A 25,876-nucleotide genomic window follows, 5' to 3' on the forward strand; every position below is an offset into this window, starting at 1 on the left:
TGGAAAAAACTATGCTTATTATCTTAAAGATTTCATCCTAGTATCAGCTGATTGAAGAAAAGAAGCATTGGCAAACCCAGTAGTTCTTGCCTTTGTGACTTACCGGCTTTCCCAATGATTTTGCTGCACAGCATCTCTGATACTGTGCAACATCTCTAAGGGCCAGATGTAGGTAAGTCACAAATTGCGACTTGCAATTTACGAGTCATAGCGACTCGCGCAGAAAGGTGTCTCAGACACCTTCTGCGACTCGCTATGGGGTCGCAAAGACCCATCTCATGAATATTTATGAGGTGGGTCGCAGTTTGCGACCCCATAGCGAGTCTAGGCACTCACGGGGATGGTGGCCTGCTGGAGACAGCAGACCACCATGTCCGTGACTGCTTTTCAATAAAGCAGTTTTTTTTTTTCTCTTTGCAGCCCGTTTTCCTTAAAGGAAAACGAGCTGCAAATAGAAAAAATACCGAAACCTTTTTGTTTTGGTTTTTTTCAGAGTAGGCAGTGGTCCATAGGACCACTGCCTGCTCTGAAAAAATAATTTTGTGAGCATTCACAAAGGGGAAGGGGTCCCATGGGGACCCCTTCCCATTTGCGAATGAGTTACCATCCACTTCAAGTGGATGGTAACTGCGAGTTGATTTGCGACCGCTTTCGCGGTCACAAATCAACTCTACATCGCGGTGCGAATCGCAAATAGGAAGAGAACACCCCTTCCTATTTGCGAGTCGGAAAAACATTTTGCGAGTCGGTACCGACTCGCAAAATGTGTTTCTGCATTGCGTGAGGTCTTTTGCGCCTCGCAAACGGCTTTTTTCGCCGTTTGCGAGGCGCAAAAGTCTACCTACATCTGTCCCTATATGTCTAACCGAAAACCCTTTGACACAGCCACTCATGTCAGTTTGTGGGAGAGCGCCTACTAAATGACGCAGGTGTTTTTGTTTTGTTTTTAGTTACCAATCTAAGAAAAGAAATGCTCAGAAGTGTTTTTTTTCTTTATTTGAATGTGAGTGGGCGGATGGAGCGGAAGCAATATGGGGCATGGTGGGGTGAGGGAGAGAAGGAGCAGAGGGTGAGTGGAGGGTGAGAAGCAACATGGGAGTGGAATTGAAAGCAATAGGGAGGCGGGAGGGTGCGCAAGCAACACAGGTGTTGATGGAAAACAACACAGAGAGCACAGGGGAGGAAATGGGGAGAAGAACACAGTGAATGCAAGAACCAGGAAGTCAGCAGTAATCAGACAGTGAACAATATGGAGTGCAGTATGAGAGACATACATGAGGACAGCTTGAACACACATGTACTCTAACTGAGTGCTTCGCACAAAAGAAAATAATAGTGCTTGAAAAGAAAGCAATGGAAGCAGTGATGCCAGCCAATTAAAAAGATTGTGAGATGCAATGATCCACAGGAGGGACAAACACAAAATTGCCAAGCTGGGACACAAATCAGAGGCAGGCAGATGGGAATGACAGGTAAAGCCAACTGATGATAAGCAATAGGTAGGCACCAAGTCTCTCTGTGCTCTTGGTAAGTCACAATATGCCTCGCAACAAACAGTCTAGTAGTCTTCCACCTAAAAACTGGAGCCTTCCACACAAAGCACCATTATTACAGTTTTATCTCACTGCATGAATTTAAGCCCTTGGGCTCTGTATATAGTAATCTGAGGGAGGAAGGGGCATGATGACCCACTTGAGGCTTTGCCTCTCAAGTCATGGCCCCTCCCTCACACTCAACAATAGTAATAAATAGCGTATTACACTCTGCATGTGTGTATATATTCTATCTTTCTTTTTATATATATTCACTGAAAAAAAACAAAGGTTAAACGTTATTGTGCTCTATAGCCATTTTAGTGCTGTTTCTGGGCACGTTATTTTAGCAGCTAGGCCTCTCGGTTGTGCCCAGTTACATTTTAATCTGCTTCATTTTTATTATTTCAGAACAGGCCCTATTTGTGGTGGTGTTTTATTTTTTTATCTAGTTGTTCTTTCACCTAGGAAAGAATTGTATTCCTTAACATGACATTCTTTTCACTTTGTGCTTTCCTCAAGGATGCAGCGAGATAGGGCTGCCGGCAAAGGGGTACATTGCGTCTCCAACATTCCCAGAAACACACACATCCTTACATTAGGACGTTTCCTCAGAACATCAGTTGTTTTACTATAAAAACGCTTCTCTATCCCGCGCACGTTAGAGGGAGATTCCAGCGAGATGACCACAACCGCATGCTGACTCACTTTGCTACAGCTGCTTGCTGAGACTACTGGTACCCTGGCCTACATGGGAATGGTGTCTCTATACACAACAGGCTTCCTTGCTCAGGTATGGGGGATGATGTCTTCCCAAGGTGGGGTCCTAAAGGGCGGATTAGAGCTTATCATCCTATGCTCTAACATAGCTTAGGTAGGACCCGCATATATTATGCCTTGTGTCAGTATGGTGGGACTTTTCCTATGTTTCACTTTTGTAACCATTTTGCTTCTATTATGTTTCATCATTGTAATTATTGCAATCCACGCCATTTTATTTAAGACGCAGCTGCTTCAATAAATCTCATTGGACCATCTCCTGCCTCTGTTTGTCTTTGCATGTGTGAGACTAATGTAACTGAGAGAAGAGGATGAGATCTGATACACCACGATTTCCCCGAGGAGTTATCATGTCATATGCCCGGTTCCCACAAATCATCCCTGCTCTTGGGCAGAGATGAGGCGCTGTCAGTAGGCCGGAAACGGATTATGTGGACAGTTGTCACATGGTGTGGGACTGGACTCAGCTCCCCACAATTCAGGTGATACTGCCGTCCAAATCCAACAGCCTCATTAGGATAATAAGAGCCCAAGCAACATCAATTAGTGAAAATGTCAGTTAAAACATACTGTTTTACACAAACAAAACCAGTGAAATTCCCCAGGTATAGTGATCTGAAATAACAAACTCCTACCCTAAAGTAACTATAACTCTTGCCCCTGCATAGTGTTGTCATCGGTTAAGTAATTTCAGATTTTACAGGTATTTTATCAATTATGTCACAGAATGTCATGAGTGATGTAATATGCAAGATCATAAGTGGTGCATGGCCAGACACGAGTTATAGTTACTTCAGATAACAATAACTGATGATTTTGAGTGGTTCTGTTGTCCTATATTTTAACTGACAATTTCACCTAAATATAACATCCATTTAACCTTTGGTATTTTCAGTGAATGTCCACGTTTAAAAAAAAATTGTATGCAAAGTTCCATATTATTATCATACCTAACTATCCGCCACTTTAACCTTTGTTTTTTTCAGTGAATTTCTATGTTTTTTAAAAGTAAAGTAAAAAGGCCATTGCTGTTTGCGGCATTGGGTTGGACAAGGGCCTGGTCTGTGTCCAGGACCTGCACCCCCTCCCGCCAGCTCCCACTATGCAAGACAGCAGGGTGTTGGGCACAGGGTCTGCTCTAGCCCCCTGCTGGTGGCCACCCCGCGATTCATACCAATATCAAGGGTGTCATTTTAAGTAAGGCAAACATACTGGCTTTATCAAAATGTCACCAAGAACTTTAAGCAAATGTATATGTAATATATTCACACATTGCAATGGTTAATAAAGATGACTGTCACAAAATATGATACAAAACACGAGTACACTGTTCCTAGTAGAGAAAGAAAACACAGGGCAACCCTTAGGTTAGAAGCTAATGCCCTCACACATCCAAATGGATGTCATGCTTCATCATCGGGCAAGCTCCTTGTCAGACCGGCGCTGTAATGTCTGATGGGCACCCCAATAAGAGGGCTCTTTGCCGGAGATCTTTTCCCAGTGACACTGTGACGGATACAAGAAAATAGAATGAGTGGTGCTCAATTGCAGGCACCCACAAGTAAGGAGAGAGAAGAAATGTCAGAACACAGAAGGGTTAAAATTGGATCAGCACCCTAACGGAACAACTAATTTAATGAACGTAGAAGGGTGATGGCCAAATTAAAATCTAGGAGGAGAGTGATAGATGAGATAATGCTCAAAACACTCTCGCACTCCACTGAGAGACTAGGGATTTAAGGAATTAGCCTAAATCCTAGGGCAAGGGGTCAACATGTTTCGTGTCTGTACGGTCCAACAGGATCCACTGACACTTCATCAGGACCAAAAAATCTATCTCTGTACTTCTCCTAAAGAAAACAATATAATGACACAAATTGTCTCAACTGACAGTCACAATAAACTCCAGTCACTTAAAAAAAGGCTGTGTGTCAGGCTAGTCTAATGTAAGGGTCAACCTGTAAAGTGAACACAAAAGCATATGTCACATATGTAATGATACATTAAATGCACACACAAACAATGGGTGGCACGCAGTGTACACACAGTGGTGTCATGCTTAGTGGTAGTGTGTGTAATCAAAGTATAGAGGCTTACCGTCCCATCAGTAAGATCGGACATCATAGTAAAACACGTGCCCAGAGGAGAGAAATATCACTAGAAAGACATGGCATAAAATGTATAAGATGAGGAGTACTCATAATGTCAATGGAAATAGCCAACCCCAATCGTAGGGAAAGCAGGGGTCTGAATGTAAACACAAATGCTCGTATGACTCATCAAGATATCAATAATAAGTACAGCTAAGTCAAATGCTAGATAATCAATTCAATAAACAATGTGTATTGCAAATTGCAGTCAAAAAAACAATCAGGCTTAGAGTATGCAGCAATATCGCATCACCAGGACATTCAAAGAAAAAAGTAGAGGGACCAGGTTGAGAACTTGGTAAGTAGGAAAACAAACATACGGCGATTAGCCGTCTCGAGCGGAGACTCGGCATGTGTAAAACTGCAGCTCGAGTTTGAATGAAGACTTACTTCAATTTTAGTGCTCCTCCGTCCGGGACCTACCCGCGGCCGTGTTCCTCCATCGACAATCAGGAAACGCGGCCGGCCGGGATAAGAGCACCGGCATGACCCGGAAGTCAGCAGGCTCATAATCACATGTCCAGTCGACACTGAAAAGCGAAGACGGACTCGTGAATATCAAGGCCTCCAAAGACACTAAAGAAGGACTCCCACAAAAGGTTTTCTGCTGAACGGTGCATCCGAAACAAGCGGAGACCGTGCAGAAAGAAAACTACAATATCTGAGAACAATTAATCTCAGAACCCAACGACAAGGGCCTGCACCCTGTCCCGCCAGCTCCCACTATGCAAGACAGCAGGGTGTTGGGCGCAGGGTCAGCTCTAGCCCCCTGCTGGTGGCCACCCCGCGATGCATACCAATATCAAGGGTGTCATTTTAAGTAAGGCAAACATACTGGCGTTATCAAAATGTCACCAAGAACTTTAAGCAAATGTATATTTAATAAATTCACACATTGCAATGGTTAATAAAGATGACTGTCGCAAAATATGTTTAATAAAGCCTTTATAAGGAAACATTAACACTTCTTTGAATTTTTTTTTATTTTTTTATTTCAAGGCACAAAGTGCAACCACGGAGCAATCTACTAGAGGTCTCTGCACTTCAGCTGAGGAGCATAAAGCTCCAGGTCAAAGAGCTGTTAAAAAATATGGTAAGTTCTCCTGGGGTAATGGTTTTAGTGACCCAGGAGACTTATTATTGTGTTTGGCTCCACTCTCTGCAGCCCCACAACATTAAAAAGTTGACCTTTTCTAGGGGTACCACCAGTGAGAAAATACAGACCTGAAAAATAACCTTGCACATTATGGGGTGCGCCTTGCTATGTAAACTTGTGCCCCGTCATGCACACTGTTGTCATCAATTATGTCAATTCAGTTGTCATCAGTAATATTATCAATGACGTCACAGAACATGTCAAGAGTGTTGAAAAATGTGAGTTCATGGGCAGTGCATGGCGAGGGTGTGAGTTACAGTTACTTGAAATAACAAACCATTAAATTCCAATGTCTTTTTTAGTTTAAAATGTTACGCTTAAACTGACACTTTCACTTAACTATAATATCACTTTATCCTTCGTTTTTTTTCACTGAATTTCTGAGGTTCTTTAAAAATGCAAAATAAGATATTATTACCATATCTAACTATAAAGTCAATTTAACCTTTGCCATTTTGAGTGAATTGCTAAGGTTTTTTCAACATGAAGTAATATTTTATAACCATATGCAAGACCAACCCTGTGCCGGACGATCTTTGGCCATGCACGTTGACCGCAAGGCCTGCATCCAAACTTCTGCAGGCAGCCAAATCCTACACTGGGCAGGCCTTCAGCTGTTTTCTCATCAACCCACTGCAGACACAACCTCCACCTCCTTTTTTAGAAAACAAAAAACATTACAATATGGCGAGACTCTCGCAGGAAACAGTGCAACCCCCTGCTGGCTCTAAAGGGACACCAGTGGGATCACTGAAATCCAAAATAAATATATTTTATTTAATTTGGCCCAGCAGGGTCCCTCAGGGGCCTCATCACAAGGTCCAGAGGAAAAGGGTGACCCTACCCTGCCCCATTATACCTTAATGTTTTTTAATGTTCTGGACATGGGGACAGAGGTACAGTGAACTAATCAGATTGCGAGCTCCCTTGGGAGTTCATGGAAGCCTTTGGCTCTTGGAGGAACCAGGTGGCAGACGGAAAGAAAGCCCCCTCTGCAAATCACATCTCTCTGCTAGTTGAAGTTGCGTAATCACTGGACTCAGGCAAAACTAACTGTACAGATATACAATGTTTTTGAACCCCAATTTCTTCAAAACTACTGAATAGACCACCACTGTGAAATGAATAAATAAATAAATAATTAGATAATGAACTACATCTATAGATGAAGGGTATGTTGTAATTAAAAAAGGAAAAATTGATAAAGTCATAAATGTCAAAGCTGTGATACAATATGTATAGCCAGAAGACGTGATTTAAATATTTTAAATTATCTAAACTGAAATTTTCAATTGTTGATACACAATTGATTGTATGATTTGTGAACTGGCTGCTGGCAAACACTTAAGACTAGAAATACTCAGAAAAAGACTGTGAAAAATAATATTATTTTTCAGGAGGTGATAGAAATAATGGCAGCTCTGTGTAGAAGACACAGAGATTTACACTTTTGTAAGCAAAGGTTAGGGTGTCCATGGCCTGGTTTGGAGTGACACTACATAGAAGTCTAGCTTAAAGATTCTGCAATGATTCTGCAGACACTTTTATACAACTGAAACCTGCCAAAAACAGGCTATGAGATATATGTTAATCTATAAGAAGCTACCTAGACAATAATCAGTAAAAGTGCTATAGGTTAGCTACAAATCACCCTATTATGAGAGGATAACTATTAGTAATTTAAAAAGCACTTGTCTAGTACACTTTTGGAATTATTTTAGTGCTTTATGATTTCTGTATTACATTTAACTGGTTAAAATATAACTAATCGTCTTGATGCATAGAAGTGAGATAAGAGTCAGCCTTCAAGTAGATGGACATCAAACAATGCCTTAATGTAGCTTAAAGATATTAACGTATTTCTTTATGTGAACAAATCTCCAAACTCAGTTATTTGTATGAATCTGGCTGAGGTCTTTGTTATTGTGGTCTTTTCTAAATCGGTTTGTGATGAAATCCAATAATAAAGTTAAAAAAATAATGCTTGTCAAAAAAGATCTTATTAAATTTAAATTATGGCTTTGGTGGCTGACTATGCTACATGTTTGAAAAAGCTTGAACTTAGTGATTAAGTGAGATGGGGTTCTAGCCATAAAAGCAAACTCTGTTGCGGGATTTCAATGCCAGGTCTTATTACTGGAGCTTTGAGTTCCCACTTTATTAGGAATTATTTCCTCTCTCAGTTGACCGGGGTGTCTTAGGCCCCCTTATGTGATACTCCTCCTTATGGCACATCTACTCCGGGCAAAACGGTTTCCTTATTACTTTTTATTCATTTTTTTTTTTTCCTAAGTAAGATATATATGTTGGAGTAACGAGTATGGGTAGACTTAGGACAGAGACAAGTTTCCATTGGGTGCCCGTTTACGATTGGGTATTTCAACACCTACCTCCCTCCCTCTTCCACTTTTAGTTGTTTAGCTTTTGCACTTTTGCTTAGATGAATTGCTGCATTCTTTGTCTACTCCACACAAGTGAAATTGTTGTGTGACCTGGAGGGACCGTATTTTTATCTCCAATATGCCCTTACACTTCGGTTTGCGTTATTCACTAACTGTAGGAGGCTGGCCTGGTTTGTAGTGGGTACCTAAGGTACTTACACGTTTTACCAGGTCCAGTTATCCCTTATTAGTGAAATGTAGGCAGTGTCTAGAAGCCAGGCTGTCTAGAGGTAGCTGTAGGCAGAGCAGCCAAGGCTGAACTAGGAGACATGCAAAGCTCTTGAAATGCCACTGTAGTCACACAGTACTAACACACAAGAAAGACAATACTCAATGTTATCAAAAATAAAGGTACTTTATTTTAGGGACACAAGGCCAAAAATATCTTGGAGTCTATACTCCCTTAAGAGGTAAGTATTATAAACAAAATATACCCTAGTAACCAAAATCAGGTAAGTAAACAGCCATAAAATAGTGCAAACAGTGAAAATCACCATAGGCTATAATGGGCCTCGGGGCAACATAAACCATATACTAAAATAGTGGAATGCGAAAGTCGGTTTCCCACCTAGGCAAGAGTAGTGTGTAGAGGGGCACTGGAAAACAGGGGTAAAGTACAGCAACTTTCCTCAGAACACACTAGGAGTCGTGGTAAAGGATTATGCAAAAATCAAGCAAGACTGCAAGACACCAGTCATGGATTCTGGGACCTGAAGACCTGTGGAGAGAGGAGACCACGTCCAAGAACAGCTGAAGAGTCCAGGAGTAACAGGAGGCCCTGCTGACCCGGATGAAAGTGCAAAGGTGGATTCTCTGGTTAGAAGAAAAAGTCAGAAATGCACCAAAGAAGACAGCTGCGGGTTCCTGCTTGGTGCAAGAGATTTCCCACGTTGAGTAGAAGAATGCAGGCTGGTTTTCATAGTTGGATTCCGCCAATAAGCCTTGGCTCACGCAAAAGACGCGTTTGGCGGGAAAAGGCGCTACCTGGATCCAGGAAGGACTTGGGGGGTCTCAACTCGGACTGAGGAGACAGAGGGGACTCTCAGCACTTCAGAGAGCCCTCGGAAGACCAGGCAGCACCCACAGGAGTCCCAGGACACGGAGACAAAGAAGTTTCAAATCGCGGTCATCGCAGAACTACACAAAGGGATCCCACGCCGCAGGAGAACAACTCGGGGAGCTGAGCATCACAGGATAGAGTGCTGGGGACCTGGGTTACGCTGTGCACATAGGATTTCTTGGAGAAACACACAGAAGCCCTAGGAGCTGCAAAACAGGCGGTGCACAGGGGTACTGTCTGGCTCGGGAAGGCAAGCTCTTACCTCCACCAAATTTGGACAGCTGGACCTTTGGACAGTCAGGGTCACTTTGGTCCACCAGTTTAACAAGGAGGACTGGGAGATTTGACTGGTCCAGTGTACTTTCTCCCTATACGTAAACCTATAATAAATATGTACACTGTTCCAAGAAAAAGAATTAAAGAGGGCGAGGAGGAAAGACTGTAAAGCTGGTATTGTAAGGGTTGTAGGAGTGCCCTCAAGCATCACAATAGGATGCTAGGCATCATCATCGGGCTAACTCCTCGCCAGACCGGCACTGCAATATCTGACGGGCCACCACACAAAGGTAGTGGCTCTTCAACCGGAAGGTGGTTCTACAGATCAGCTCAACTCCGCAGAATATGCTGACAGAGGAGAAAAGGAGAGAGAAAAGTAGGAGTAATCAGGGAATAATGTCTCCTATACTCCTAAGAGAAGGGAAGGAGGGAAGAGTCTCACTCCTACCACTAGGTCGACATGTTTCGCGCCTATTCGGTCAGGGATAGATCCACTGGCGCTTCATCAGGACCGTTTAGTTGTAACTTCTCCTTCATATATAAAAAAAAACAAAATAAACCAAAAGATAGGTAAAGACCATAAATGCTAGGAGGTCACTTACAGTCTATGGACCATTCGTCACAGTCAGTCTAATAGAAAGTCACCCTGTATAAAGGATAAAACACATATGTAAAACAACGTTCAATCAGTAGACATTCATTGGTGTCCAAATGGTATAAGTGTGATAGACATCAGGTCCCAAAGAAGAAATACGTGGAGACACAAATAACAATAACATTGAAGGCTTACTATCCCATGTGAGGATAGGGCATCATAGGGACGCGTAAACCTTGTAAACACTGTGAGCTCACTAAATAAAAAGTTATAAAATGAAAACAAGTGTGACTGGAACATCTATGGATGGATAAAGTAATGTCAGCACAGGGTTAACACATTCAGATTAATCATAGTGAGAGAATTCCATGTCTGGAAAAGGTATTCATATCTCTTATAACTAAGTGGTGATACAGGGTCTCGTAGTATTCTCTTAACCCAAACTGTCAGGTCTGTCATTATTATAAAAAATGGCTTCTCAATCTCCTGCCGAAGTTGAAGTAACATACCAGTTCCAGGACAAATGGGTATACAGCCCATCATTCATATTGCAAGGTGGGTGCTAATGGCAACTCATTAGTAGTGAATAGAAGACCGAGAACACTCTGGTAACGAGTAAACATTACAAGGAACGAGCACATTCAAAGAACCTCTTTGAGCGCTGATCGCTCGTTTAGCTGACAAACTTAGTATTAGAGCGGGTAGCGCACACGCATACGGCGTGTCGGTTGTTCACTTACTTGACCCTTGTGTTCGTCTGCCGTTCGCCTACCCCAGGCCGCGTCCCTGAATGACAGGCATCGCGTGTTCTGGACGCGTTTAAATCGTGTGCGATTAATTAGGGCGATTAGCCCTCAGTACGTCGCGTCGTGTTAGGTGTCGAAATAAAAATCGACAAAGGACTCACGCGAGGGCTGGTTGTGGCGGCGGCCATCTAGGAACGAGACAACTTCATAATAAAAATATGGGTACATGTTCACAATTATGTGTAGGTCGGTCTAAATCATCAAGAATATCCAGTCGAAGGGGAGGGAAAAAAAAAACTCCTACTATATGTAATGACATCTAAAACATGAGGCAGTCGTCCCAGTGTCGCTATAAGATGGTGTATTATACCGCCATATTGTCTGTGGTCTAAAACATAATAGTTCTCTCCGTGGTACAGTCAAAAAAGTTAAGGAGATAGGGTCCACCAAGGAATATCATCATTGAGACCCTCCCTAGCTGTTTTAAGTCGGAAAATCCACCGCTGCTCAGTCCTGAACAGATATTTGGGGTCATTCTCATTGTATCTGGGTACTTGTAAGACAGTCCACCACAGATCATTGGGGCCATGTCTTGCTTCTAAAAAACGTGAACTCAATTTAGTCGTGATCCGTGCGCATCTGATGTTGCTACGGTGTTCATTAATTCTTAACTTTACTGGTCTCGTTGTCATTCCTACATACTGTAAGTCGCACGGACATGTGATCAAATATATGCAGTGCCGTGTGTTACAATTGGTGTGTTTAGTCAATCGCTGTAGGAGGCTGGACTGGCTTGTAGTGAGTACCAAGGGGTATTTGCACCTTGCACCAGGCCCAGTTATCCCTTATTAGTGTATAGGGTGTCTAGCAGCTTAGGCTGATAGATAATGGTAGCTTAGCAAAGCAGCTTAGGCTGAACTAGGAGACGTGTGAAGCTACTACAGTACCACAAGTGTCACTTGCACAATATCATAAGAAAACACAATACACAGTTATACTAAAAATAAAGGTACTTTATTTTTATGACAATATGCCAAAGTATCTTAGAGTGTACCCTCAGTGAGAGGATAGGAAATATACACAAGATATATATACACAATAGCAAAAATATGCAGTATAGTCTTAGAAAACAGTGCAAACAATGTATAGTTACAATAGGATGCAATGGGGACACATAGGGATAGGGGCAACACAAACCATATACTCCAAAAGTGGAATGCGAACCACGAATGGACCCCAAACCTATGTGACCTTGTAGAGGGTCGCTGGGACTATTAGAAAATAGTGAGAGTTAGAAAATTAGCCCTCCCCAAGACCCTGAAAAGTGAGTGCAAAGTGCACTAAAGTTCCCCTAAGGACAAAGAAGTCGTGATAGAGGAATAATGCAGGAAAGACACAAACCAACAATGCAACAACTGTGGATTTCCAATCTAGGGTACCTGTGGAACAAGGGGACCAAGTCCAAAAGTCACAAGCAAGTCGGAGATGGGCATATGCCCAGGAAATGCCAGCTGTGGGTGCAAAGAAGCTTCTACTGGACAGAAGAAGCTGAGGTTTCTGCAGGAACGAAAAGGGCTAGAGACTTCCCCTTTGGTGGACGGATCCCTCTCGCCGTGGAGAGTCGTGCAGAAGTGTTTTCCCGCCGAAAGAACGCCAACAAGCCTTGCTAGCTGCAAATCGTGCGGTTAGCGTTTTTGGACGCTGCTGTGGCCCTGGAGGAACCAGGAGGTTGCAAATTGGACCAGGAGAGAGAGGGGACGTCGAGCAAGACAAGGAGCCCTCTCAGCAGCAGGTAGCACCCGGAGAAGTGCCAGAAACAGGCACTACGAGGATGCGTGAAACGGTGCTCACCCGAAGTTACACAAAGGAGTCCCACGTCGCCGGAGACCAACTTAGAAAGTCGTGCAATGCAGGTTAGAGTGCCGTGGACCCAGGCTGGACTGTGCACAAAGGATTTCCGCCAGAAGTGCACGGAGGCTGGAGTAGCTGCAAAAGTCGCGGTTCCCAGCAATGCAGTCTAGCGAGGTGAAGCAAGGACTTACCTCCACCAAACTTGGACTGAAGAGTCACTGGACTGTGGGAGTCACTTGGACAGAGTTGCTGGATTCGAGGGACCTCGCTCGTCGTGCTGAGAGGAGACCCAAGGGACCGGTAATGCAGCTTTTTGGTGCCTGCGGTTGCAGGGGGAAGATTCCGTCGACCCACGGGAGATTTCTTCGGAGCTTCTAGTGCAGAGAGGAGGCAGACTACCCCCACAGCATGCACCACCAGGAAAACAGTCGAGAAGGCGGCAGGATCAGCGTTACAGAGTTGCAGTAGTCGTCTTTGCTACTTTGTTGCAGTGTTGCAGGCTTCCAGCGCGGTCAGCAGTCGATTCCTTGGCAGAAGGTGAAGAGAGAGATGCAGAGGAACTCGGATGAGCTCTTGCATTCGTTATCTAAAGTTTCCCCAGAGACAGAGACCCTAAATAGCCAGAAAAGAGGGTTTGGCTACTTAGGAGAGAGGATAGGCTACTAACACCTGAAGGAGCCTATCAGAAGGAGTCTCTGACGTCACCTGGTGGCACTGGCCACTCAGAGCAGTCCAGTGTGCCAGCAGCACCTCTGTTTCCAAGATGGCAGAGGTCTGGGGCACACTGGAGGAGCTCTGGACACCTCCCAGGGGAGGTGCAGGTCAGGGGAGTGGTCACTCCCCTTTCCTTTGTCCAGTTTCGCGCCAGAGCAGGGCTAAGGGGTCCCTGAACTGGTGTAGACTGGCTTATGCAGAATTGGGCACATCTGTGCCCAAGAAAGCATTTCCAGAGGCTGGGGGAGGCTACTCCTCCCCTGCCTTCACACCATTTTCCAAAGGGAGAGGGTGTAACACCCTCTCTCAGAGGAAGTCCTTTGTTCTGCCATCCTGGGACAAGCCTGGCTTGACCCCAGGAGGGCAGAAACCTGTCTGAGGGGTTGGCAGCAGCAGCAGCAGCAGCTGCAGTGAAACCCCAGGAAAGGCAGTTTGGCAGTACCAGGGTATGTGCTACAGATCACTGGGATCATCGAATTGTGCCAACAATGCCAGGATGGCATAGAGGGGGCAATTCCATGATCTTAGACATGTTACATGGCCATATTCGGAGTTACCATTGTGAAGCTACATATAGGTAGTGACCTATATGTAGTGCACGCGTGTAATGGTGTCCCCGCACTCACAAAGTTCAGGGAATTGGCTCTGAACAATGTGGGGGCACCTTGGCTAGTGCCAGGGTGCCCTCACACTAAGTAACTTTGCACCTAACCTTTACCAGGTAAAGGTTAGACATATAGGTGACTTATAAGTTACTTAAGTGCAGTGTAAAATGGCTGTGAAATAACGTGGACGTTATTTCACTCAGGCTGCAGTGGCAGGCCTGTGTAAGAATTGTCAGAGCTCCCTATGGGTGGCAAAAGAAATGCTGCAGCCCATAGGGATCTCCTGGAACCCCAATACCCTGGGTACCTCAGTACCATATACTAGGGAATTATAAGGGTGTTCCAGTAAGCCAATGTAAATTGGTAAAATTGGTCACTAGCCTGTTAGTGACAATTTGAAAGAAATGAGAGAGCATAACCACTGAGGTTCTGATTAGCAGAGCCTCAGTGAGACAGTTAGGCACTACACAGGGAATACATACATATAGGCCACAAACTTATGAGCACTGGGGTCCTGACTAGCAGGGTCCCAGTGACACATAACAAACATACTGAAAACATAGGGTTTTCACTATGAGCACTGGGCCCTGGCTAGCAGGATCCCAGTGAGACACTGAAAACACCCTGACATACACTCACAAACAGGCCAATAGTGGGGGTAACAAGGCTAGAAAGAGGCTACTTTCTCACAATCGCCAGTCTCCAAAGTGTTTCAACTGAAGACTGTCTATCCGTTTGGTCAATGCACACACATTACAAGAGCCGCATGGATAGTGTCCAGAGACTGGCGGAAGATTCCATAGTGTGGACTGCTCTGGAGAAACCTCCTGTCTTTGCGGTCGTGTGTGAATAATTAAGTCCCTAATGTTAGAGGATCTCTTAAATGCAAAGAGGGGTCTCGCTATCTGTGTTTCCCCGCTCAATAGAATTTGCCACCTTTTATTGATGAGTCTTTTGACAGTATTAGAGAGGGGAGTGTATGTAGATACACAGGTAAGTCGTGTTTGTTCATCTCGTATAGATTGTTCTAAGAGGGCGTCTCTATGGTTGTTTCTGGCTCTTTTATAGGATGAATTGATCATCTTAGTGGGATAACATCGACGTAGGAGTTTGTCTTTCAACTCACAAGCCTGGGTTTCAAATGACTGGACAGAGGAGCAATTCCTACGTAGTCTCAAAAATTGGCCAAAAGGAAGGTTGTCGCGTAGAGCCTTCGGATGATGGCTGTCATATCTGAGTAGACTGTTCCTGTCAGTGATCTTGTGAAAGGTGTCTGTTACTAATTTGCCATTCACGTTGTGAATCAGAAGATCCAAAAAAGGTACTTGTGTAGTGGAAACGTGTGCTGTAAATTTCAGAAAGGGATCCAAAGTGTTGATCCAACTGGTAAACAAATCAATGTTGAGAACAGTGCCTTGCCATATGATGAGAATGTCATCTATGTAACGTCGCCATAATTTGATGTTATTGAAGAAAGGGTTTGTGACTGGTAGAATGAAATTCTTTTCAAACTGATACATATATAGGCAGGCCAGGCTGGGGGCAAAGGTACTGCCCATCGAGGTCCCTCTAATTTGATGGTATATGGTGTCCTCAAATTGAAAATAATTTTGTGTCATTGCCAGGGATTCACAATGCATAACGAGGTCTACCGGAGTTGAAGAGGCCCAAGGCTGTAGGCGAAGGGCAGACTCAATGACTTCTAAGGTGGCTGTCTGTGGAATATTGGTATATAGAGATTCTACATCCAATGTGATCAATACCTCGACCTGGATGGTAGAGTTGATTGTTTCTATGAGGTTCAAGACATCCTTGGTGTCTTTAAGATAGGTGCTTGAACTCTTGACTAGTGGTTGAAAAAAAGAGTCACAAAAAGTTGATAAAGGTTCCAAGACCGAACCAATGCCGGAGACTATTGGACGGCCCGGAGGTGGACGTGAGCCTTTGTGGATTTTGGGGAGGCAGTAAAAGTAGGGAACACGAGGGTGCGTGTTCTCGAGAAACTCAGCCTCTCTCGGAGTAATCCAGGAATTGCCTTTAGCCTCGTTGAGCATGCTCCTTATCTGTAATTGTAAGGAGTGGGTAGGGTCATGGTTCAATGGTGTGTAGTAGGTCCTATCACTTAGAAGGCGGAGGCATTCCTGTCTGTAGTCAAAAGAGTCCATAATAACTATAGCTCCTCCTTTGTCTGCTGGTTTTATGACTATGGTGGAGTCTAGTGATAGAGTCTTGAGTGCTTCTCACTCAATGGCGGGGAGGTTGACAAAGGGGCGTTTAGGAGTGATCTGTTCAAGATCCTGCAAGACTGCTTTTTCAAAAGCTAGTACTTCACACGGAAGAGAACTCGTTGGAGGCATGAAGGTAGATGGTTTCTTCAAGCCTGTGTCATGAATAACAGGGGGTTCTGGTCGATCTTTAAAGAAAAAATGTAGCTGAACCTTTCTAAAAAACTGGGACAACTCACAATGGAGGCGAAAGGGAAAGGCAATGGTGGATCACTTTGGTCCACCACCTGTGTGCCAGGATCCACGCTCGTCATCAGGAAAGGGAACCCAGAGTACCAGTCGTCACTGCAGAGATGTGCCTCCTGAAGCAGGGAAGTGACTCCGTCATTCCACTGGAGATTCCTTCGGTCCTTCTGGTGCAGGATGAAGATAGGCAGCCCTCAGACCGTGCACGACCTGGAAACTGTTGCAGTTGCTGGCAGGAGCTGAAGTTACAGAGTTGCAGTAGCCTTCTTGGATACTTTGTTACAGTTGTAGAGTTCCTGGAGCAGTTCTGCAGTTGATCCGACAGTAGAAGGTGAAGCAGAGGTTGCAGAGGAGTCTTGCAAAACCAAATCTGAGACAACACTCACAGGAGAGACCCTAAATAGCCCTCAGAGGGGGACCGGTCACCTAACCAGGTATGGACCTATCAGGAGGGGTCTCTGATATCACCAGCTGGCATTGGCCAATCAGATGCTCCCAGAGTATCCCAACACCTTGGAATCCAAGATGGCAAAACCCAGGGACACTCTGGAGGAGCTCTGGGCACCACCCCTGGGGTGGTAAAGGACAGGGGAGTGGTCACTCCCCTTATCCTTGTCCAGTTTAGTGCCAGAGCAGGGGCTGAGGGTCCCTGAACCGGTGTACACTGGATTATGCAAGGAGCACCATCTGTGCCCTTCAAAGCACTTCAGAGGCTCTGGGAGGAAATCCCTCCCATGGCTGCAACACCTATTTCCAAAGGGAGAGGGTGTAACACCCCTCTTCCAAAGGAAATGCATTCTTCTGCCTTCCTCGGATTGGGCTGCCCAAGCACCAGAAGTGCAGAAGCCTGTCTGTGAGGTGGCAGTAGCTGAGGCTGCAGTGTAAACCTCAGAAGACTGGTATGGCAGTACTTGGGGTTCCATGGTGGAGCCTCCAGGGTGCATGGAATTGGCCCCCCAATACCAGAATCAGATTGGGGGTACAATTTCTGTTTCCTAGACACCACACATGGCCATATTCAGAGTTACCACTGTGAAGCTACATATTTGTATTGACCTATATGTAGTGCACACTTATAATGGCGACCCTGCACTCAGGAAGTCTGGGAAAATGGGCCTGGACGACGTGGGGGCAACCTCTGCTAGTGCAGGGGTGCCCTCACACACAGGTACTATGCACCTAACCTTCAGGGTCTGAAGGTTAGATATATAGGTGACTTATAAGTGACCTGGTGCAGTGAAAATGGCTGTGAAATAGGGTTTACACTGTGTCACTCAGGCTGCAATGGCAGTCCTGAAGAAGTGTTTGTATGAGCTCCTTATGGGTGGAAAAAGAAATGCTGCTGTACATAAGGATCTCCTGCAACCCCATTGCCCTGGGTACCTAAGTACCATATACTAGGGACTTATAATGGGGGTCCAGTATGCCAATTTGGAGTGGAATACTGGGTTACCAGTATGTAAGTACACATTTGGAATCAGAGAGAGCATAAGCACTGCAGTTCTGGTTAGCAGAGCTTCAGTGACACAGTTAAGCATACTGACAACACACACATTGACCACAAACTATGAGCACTGGGGTCCTGGCTAGCAGGATCCCAGTGAGACAGGCAAAACATACTGACAAACAGGCCACAGGTGGGGGTAACCATGCTAGAAGAAAGCCACCTTCCTACATGAACAAATCTATAATGGCACTGTGTTTTTCTTTCCGGGCAGTTCCCAGCATGAAAACGGTGTTCTTTATTCATGTCTACTACCAGCTGCTTTTTAACTTACCATAATGGGGGGCCAGGCTTACTGCTACCGCCCACCCTTAGACATTGCAGGTGCATGGTAAGTCTGCGTTTGGTTGTTTTAACTCTAGCATTTTACTTTACCGTGCATTCAAAAGTATTGTAATTTTGATACTTAGTGTTTGAGCTTTCACTTTATAGAACTTGGGAGCTTATCACAGCATCCCTTCTTTTCATTGCGGAACGACTGCATACTTCTGACCCGGTACACCCGGCTTTTCTAAAAATCTGCAGACTTACCAATTGGAGCTTTTCCCATCTTTTCAGGTATGTATTTTACCCTGCGCACACAATTGTACGCTCCTGATATATTTTTGCATGTATCCTCGATATGTTGACTATCCTTATACGCTTCACCCATCTCCCCCCATTTTTTCTTTGTACCCCACGCTAGATGTGTTCTCGAGCATGTAGATGACTTTAATCCTGCTCCACTACAAGTACTGCTCTCACAGATAGACTCTGCACTAGTGCATAAAGACGATTTTCCCAACTGATGGCTTTTGTTGTTGACAGCCCCGCTCATGACTGCACTTTGCATGTGTGGTTTCAATTCAGTTTACTTATGCACTTGGGTGTGGTGAACTTACCACTGTTTCCATCTCTCTTTATGGTCATAGGTCCTCTGTACAACCCACACCAGATTTGGTGTGATGAGCTCTGATGTTATATGGAGGTAACTGCTTCTCTGTTGATGCATTTGAGTTTGCACAGTGGGGTGCAGGTGAATTGGTTTATGGTCACCTTTTGCATATTCAATTATGTACATACTTAATTTTTTTTTTTCTGATGTTAATTTTGCAGCCTTGAAAAAGTAGTTCCTGATGAAACACGTGTTGGCTGTCTGTGTTTCTTCTGGAATACAAACATCTCAATCTATGAGTGTACTGTGTTCTTCTAATGTATCCAAACATTTGTACTTGGTGGTACTGAACAATTTTGGGGACATTTGTGAGGTGCTCCGGAAGAACTTTGTAGTTGTATTTGTGTAGGGGTTTCCCCTACACTTGTTGGATACTGCTTTGGTGGCACTACCACTTGAGCATTCAGTCTATAGTTGACATTAACACTTGGCACTTGTGGGAAGTGTGGCAACTTCTATACCACAGCCACCCATGCCACTGTCATTCCGTTCTGCTCTGGCTTATGCTTCATAAGCAGCAAAACATACTGGAACATGGTCCTCACACTGCTGTAATCATATAGCTGTGCTTATACATGCTCTGGAATGAAGCAGTGTAAGGTGAAAGCTCCATATGTGGGTTACCTATGAACCAAGGTTCCGGTTCTTGTTTGGAACTGAGCTTCAGAGGAGGAAGCCAGAGAAATAAACTGGATCATAGTAATCTATGGTAAAAGCTCTTTAGAGTCCACCAAGAAATGACAGAGTGCAAGCTTAAGGCAGGTTTGGATACTGGCATCAATAGCAATGTTCCCAAGAGTCATCTTAGTGCTGAAAGAGGAGAAACGCAGAGGAAGTCCTTTGCCACAGAAGGCAAAAGCAGGTGATCTTATACAGTAAGCAAGAGTGCAGTGGTGAGTTAATCAATTAAACTAACTTGGGATCACACTGGTTAAGGATTTGACAGCAATGCTTCATTATCTTTATGGAGCATTTTTAAATCAAACTGTATACTAAGTGTGAAAAAGGCAAAATCACCCCCGCCCCCATTCCCCCGGCTCTCTAATGGCCACATGTAGCTCTGTAAAAATGAGTCTAATATCTACATTTATTTCCCCACCTTGCCCATATACATTCTATCACATTTTTTCAGATGCCCAATAAAACAATTTCTCTGTTTGAGTGGTTCCAAAAGAAGAGAACAGTAGAAAGTGATATACTTTCCAAATCTCCCTTCACATGAAAATGCCTGGCCCCTGCAGGAGAATACATTTGGCTCAACAAGAGGCCGTTGGGTAAAAGAATGCTTCAGTTTGTGGGTGACACTCTCTACGGTGATCTGTATTTCTTTAAAGAAGTCATATTTAAAACGGTCTATTTTTTAGGCTTGGAAAGATACAACTTTTTTTGCTAATCCCTAACATTACTAGAGCTGTGGCACTCCACGAGAAACAGGCACTTCTAGAAGCGTTTCATGCTGGAGCTACAGAACCCTACAAATACTCATAACTTCAATAGGTGAAGCAGTTATGTAACAGAGGTGTCTTTAAGTCCTTTGAACAAGTCCCACAATTTATCATAAAAAATACTTTCCTTCTATAGCTACAGGGTCAAGATTTTTTGACTAATCTAGACTACCACTTGTGGACTACTCAATCTAAACTTTTGTATTTTGTTTTGATAATCCCACAAGGGTTCCCAATATTTTTATCAGCTAAAGATCTAGCTTGAGTCTTACATCACTCCACAGGGGTTTCACTTAAAGAGATAGAAAATATGTTAATTCAAGGTCTCCTAGATGCACAGAATGTATATCTTCACTTCAAGCCCTGCTCTAATACCTTACTGGAAATATATCTTTAGGGAGTTCTCTATAATTTTGGAACCTGAAATTGTACCCTATGTGAAATTGATTTTGTTTGATTTACAAGAGAGGTAAGGGATTGGTAATACTTGTTGCAACAGCCATTGCTTGCTTTGCCATTTCATGTGGATAGACAATGCTGATGCTCCTTCAGGGGGATCAAATTGAAGTGCCACACAAAAACCTTAACAAATCCTATATAAACACAAACAAATTACAGCACAAAAAGAGAGCTTAGGTGTCTTTGCATAGTACTAACATTTTCAACCCGTCTTTACTGATGTGTTTCAGAGATCACAAGACACTGTGGCCCTCATTATGACATTGGCGGTAATTGCAGCTTACTGCCATGCTGACTGCCGGCAACATACCGCGACCACAGCGGTATACCGCTATGGGTATTATGACCCACACACAGAAATCCGCCACTATACAGACACACACACAAGTCCGCCAGCCCAAAGGTCAGTGATAAACTGGTGGTACCAAAACCCACACCGCTACGCCAACAGAAATAAGCCCACAGCATTATGAGCCACGAATCACCGCTGCAGACATTCAACTGCGGTAAACCATGGGCGGTAGATACCGCTGCGCTCAAAATACACACACACTAACAAAACACTACATTGGACAATTCAAACTACGCACACCTGACACACATACACACACCACACCCACAAACCACTATAAAACACACACCCACATTACCCACAACCCTTTACCACTACAAACAATTTACAACAGAGAGAGAGACACGCCAGGAGCACCCACAGAACCAGAGCCACAGAACACCATCACCCGTACACCATCCACGCACCTCACAGACCCAGGATACTTTGCATTGACATGGGAGATGTACAGGTCCGCCAGGCACACTATCTACACATTCAGAGAGTGAAAGCTCTTTCGATTTCTGAACAACTGTTCATTTCTCCGGGGGGGCGGCGGCAAAGGCAATATGTGTACCATCAATAGCACCAATGATGTTGGGGATATGTCCCAGTGCATAGAAGTCAGCCTTCACTGTGGCCAAATCCTTCACCTGGGGGAATAAGATGTAGCTGCGCATGTGTTTCATCAGGGCTGACAGCACCAGGGGTCTGTACATGGGGTATGCCTTCATCTCCTATTCATCCTCAGCGGTTGAACTCTAGGGTGAGAAGCGGTGAGCAGATGGTCATATTCAAAGATATACTCAGAGTAAAATGCCTTGCATTTTGTTACAGAAACAGTATGTGAACGTGTAGGTCCGTTGATGTGCCTATGCCTGCAGTGACGCAGTTAGGTGCCATGGCCTGCTCCCCCCTGAAATGGCAGCCGCCTGACCTGTGAGGAGGGACAAGTGGAAATGAGGTAATTCCGCTGACGTGCGCCGTTGCGGGAGGTGGTCGAAGATCGCCGTGCAACACCTCATTGGTTATCATTGTGGCCTACGGGTTCCAGGAGCCAATGGTGACGAACGCCGGCGGTGACGGTACGCACCGCCGTGGACGTGACCGCCATTTTCCATCTGTTCACTAACTTACTACTTGAACTTCAACACGAGAGGACGTACACTGCAAGTGCTACTGTGACCTGTGTCTGGAAGCGACCATGGCTCGAGTGTCTGGGGAAAGGGCCCCTGCCTTCACTTCCGAGGAGTTGTAGAGACTAGTGGATGGGGTCCTACCCCAGTACTGTTTACTTTATGGTCCTCCAGACCAACAGGTGAGTACACTGTGAGCACAATGCATGGGGCATTAATTTATGGAGTGCTGTGTGTGTAAGCCTTGTGTGGGGGGGTGGCTGAGGGGTTCTGGGCAGAGTGCTGCATGTATGGTGGGCAATGCCTGTGCGTAAGGGGATGGGAGGGATATGGTGGGCCATGAGTGTAACAGGCCGGATGGTATGACTAATACCTTTTCTTATGTATCTTTTTCTGCAGGTCAGCACCCATCAGAAAAAGGGTATTTGGTGTGCCGTCGCCAAGGAGGTGCGGACCCTGGGGGTCTTTGACAGGCGGAGCACCCACTGTCGCAAACGGTGAGAGGACCTGCGCCGCTGGGCAAGGAAGACAGCTGAGGCCCAGCTGTGGATGGCCTCCCAAGGAGGAAGCGGTGCCCATTGTACCCTGACCCCCTGATGTTCCGCATTGTGGCAGTGGCCTATCCGGAGTTGGTTGGGCGCTTGAAGGCATCACAGCAGCCACAAGGGGGTGAGTACAGTTTCAGAATCATGAAATTGCATGTGTTGAGGTGTTATCTGGGTGGGGGATGTGGGTCTATGGGTGCTCCTAGGCCAAGACGTGGCAGGATAGGTTCCATGATGGGCAGGCTCAGATGCACTCCAACCTCAAAAATGCTAGTGGGCATCTATTACTGGGCAGGGTCCTGTGGGTTTCAGGTGTGCTGCTATGAGCCTGGTGACTAGCATTGTAACTGGTAGTGCATGGCCTAGTGCATAGGGCTGTTCCCTGTGTGTTGTGATCGCCAACGGTGGTGTTGTTGCTGGCATTGACCAAGTGTATCCTCTGTCTCTTCCCCACTTTTTTGTTTTGTCACCCTGTCCTTGTGTGCATTAGCTTCATCTGGCAGAGGAGGAGAGGCACCGGTGACGGAGGGAGCTGCATCCCACATGCCCCATGAGGCTGAATCCACCGACGGTGAGGGCACCAGTGGGATGGAGGGCGAAGGAAGCACCATGGCGGAGACTGGAGGGGACAGTCCGGACAGTGACACCTCCTGGCGGTGGCGGACACCTCTGTGCCCACCCCAACTACAGGTACAGCCGCCACCCCCTGTACCAGCACCGCCCTCCCTCATTACACGCCCCTCACTGGGAGTCACCACCCCCAAATCCATGCACACGTTCCCTGTGTCCTCTCCCACTATGTCTGTGCCCCCTCCTCCCAAAGTACACAAACGCAAGCATTCAGACACCCAATAGCCATCCACCTCACGACAGCATCCAGCCCATGCACCTGCACCCAAACACAGCAGACAGACATCTCCTACTACCACTCCCTCTTCCTCCACTCCCAAACCTTCAGCCTCTTCCAGCCCCAGTGTCCCTAAAAGGCTTTTCCTCTCCACCCTTGACCTATTCCCTGCCACCCCCCCCTTTCCTCCTCCCCTGTCCTTCACTTCGGGCCAGGGTGGGCAGAACCCAGGCCAGCACCTCAGCCACCCAGTCCACGGCCACTGTAGTTTCTGCAGCTACTGCAGGTGTGAGAGGCTCCAAGGAGACACCCGTCAGCACTGCCAGTGTGCCTGCACCAGCTGCCAAGGGCAAGAAGTGTCCACCAGCTAGCAAGGACAAGGACGCACCACCAGCTAGCAAGGGCAAGGATGCACCACCAGCTAGCACGGGCAAGGAGGCACCACCAGCTAGCACAGGCAAGGAGGCACCACAAGCTAGCAAGGGCAAGGAGGCACCACCAGCTACCAAGGGCAAAAAGGGACCACCAGCTACCAAGGGCAGGAATGGAACACCAGCTGGCAGAATCAAGTAGGCACCACCAGCTGCCAAGGGCAGGAAGGGAACACCAGCTGCCAAGGGCAAGGAAAAAGGCACAGATGCCACAGTTAGGATGGATCTGGTGCCTGGTGCTGGAGCAGCATCTGGGGAAACAACACCAGCCATGGCACTTCAGCCGTCCAAGGCTGCGGGGGAAGGGCTGGAGCCTCCCCCGCCACTGACAGCACCGCCACCTGCACTGCCGCCAGCACTGCCACCTACACCAGCAGCAGCAGCCCCAGTGGGCAGCCGTCCGAGGCTGCGTGGGAAGGGCTGGAGCCTCCCCCCACTACTGACAGCACCACCACCTGCACCACTGCCAGCAGCAGCCCCAGTGGGCAGCCGTCCGAGGCTGCAGGGGAAGGGCTGGAGCCTCCCCCCACTACTGACAGCACCACCTGCACCGCCGCCAGCACCGCCACCTGCCCCACTGCCAGCAGCAGCAGCCCCAGTGGGCAGCCGTCCGAGGCTGCAGGGGAAGGGCTGGAGCTAAGACAAGTTTCACAGCAGCGGGTGCTGCTGTGCAACATAGATAAAAAACATTAATAAGTTAAAGTAGCATTTGCAGGTGCAGACCAAGCATGTGGCATATGGGAGGGGGATGGAGCCCTATACAGGGCTCTACATAGAGGAAAGGCCTAACTAAAGAATGTGAAGCAGATCTGATCCCAGATGACCACGAAGAAGCACTGTGTCCTGAAGTACTACATCTCAATGGATGACGATAAGAGTTCAAGTCAGCTTAAGTGCTTTTGATGGCGTTGGTACCGCCCCGGAAAAGCTGGTGGATTGGCTTGTTGTAAAACTGTGGGCGGTACATTGTCTTCTGCCTGGCTGTTGGCGGTTAGCCCCAAGTGCTTGTTGCTACCACCGTGGCGGTCGATGTGTTAAAGTGGCTGTCTGTGTTGGCGGTTTCCACTGTGGTCAAAATTCCATTTTTTTTTACCGCCGGCCTGTTGCCGGTATTACCGCCGCTTTATCTCCGACTGCCAGGGTTGTAATAAGGGCCTTTATATTGTAGCTTGCACCTTACACATAACCAACCAGTTGGTAAGAAACATAGCCCTCTGCAGACCCCTGCGATGCAGTGGGGACCCCAACCCTTCAAGGGCCCCCCAACCTTTCAACGAGGTCCCATTCAACCCAAGGTCAGTGAATATCGGAGATTTGGGAGACTGCGCCGCTCCTCACATTCTGTTGGGGGGGACCCTATTATTTTCTTTTACACCACTGATAACCACAGATAAGAACTGTCTAAGGGAAAGGGTTGATGACCATGAATTGAAAGTAAAACAAGAAGTTGTTCTTAAGGACAATTAATTCCTACTGAAACACTGGTGAAAGAAACAAGCATTAGTAAAGTCAACAGATTTTGCCTATGCAAGTTCTATCACCTTTGTCAATGTTTATTTAGACATGTTGCATAGCACTAGCATTGACCACGACATAGCACTCGGTTTTTCTTTGTTTTTCTTTTGTTGTTAAAATCAGACACAAAGCCAAACCGCTTTCCATTTTGTTAATATTTTTTAGACAAGTTTCACAGCAGCAGGTGCTGCTGTGCAACAAAGCTAAAAAGCATTAATAATTTCAAGTAGCATTTGCAGGTGCAGACCAAGCATCTGGCATATGGGAGCGGAATGGAGCCCTATATAGGGCTCTACATAGAGGAAAGGCCCAACTAAAGAATGTGGAGCAGATCTGATCCCAGATGACCTCG

At 45.9% G+C, this 25,876-nt stretch overlaps 1 protein-coding gene across 3 annotated transcripts in view; it reads right to left on the bottom strand.

Annotated features, from left to right (window-relative positions):
- Window positions 1–25,876, bottom strand: part of LOC138261645 (zinc finger protein 502-like) — a 131,365-nt gene that overhangs the window by 86,110 nt on the left and 19,379 nt on the right. The window contains exon 1 of one of the 3 annotated variants that reach the window (XM_069210808.1): window positions 4,853–4,981. The exons of 1 other annotated variant lie outside the window; for it this stretch is intronic. The gene's annotated coding sequence lies outside the window, so the exon portion shown is untranslated. Of the gene's footprint in view, window positions 1–4,409; window positions 4,429–4,852; window positions 4,982–25,876 lie in introns of those variants that run through there. One more of the 3 variants, XM_069210809.1, reaches the window with a different exon arrangement.

This window comes from Pleurodeles waltl, chromosome 10 (genome assembly GCF_031143425.1).
Source record: "Pleurodeles waltl isolate 20211129_DDA chromosome 10, aPleWal1.hap1.20221129, whole genome shotgun sequence".
In the NCBI taxonomy this organism is placed as follows: Eukaryota; Metazoa; Chordata; class Amphibia; order Caudata; family Salamandridae; genus Pleurodeles; species Pleurodeles waltl.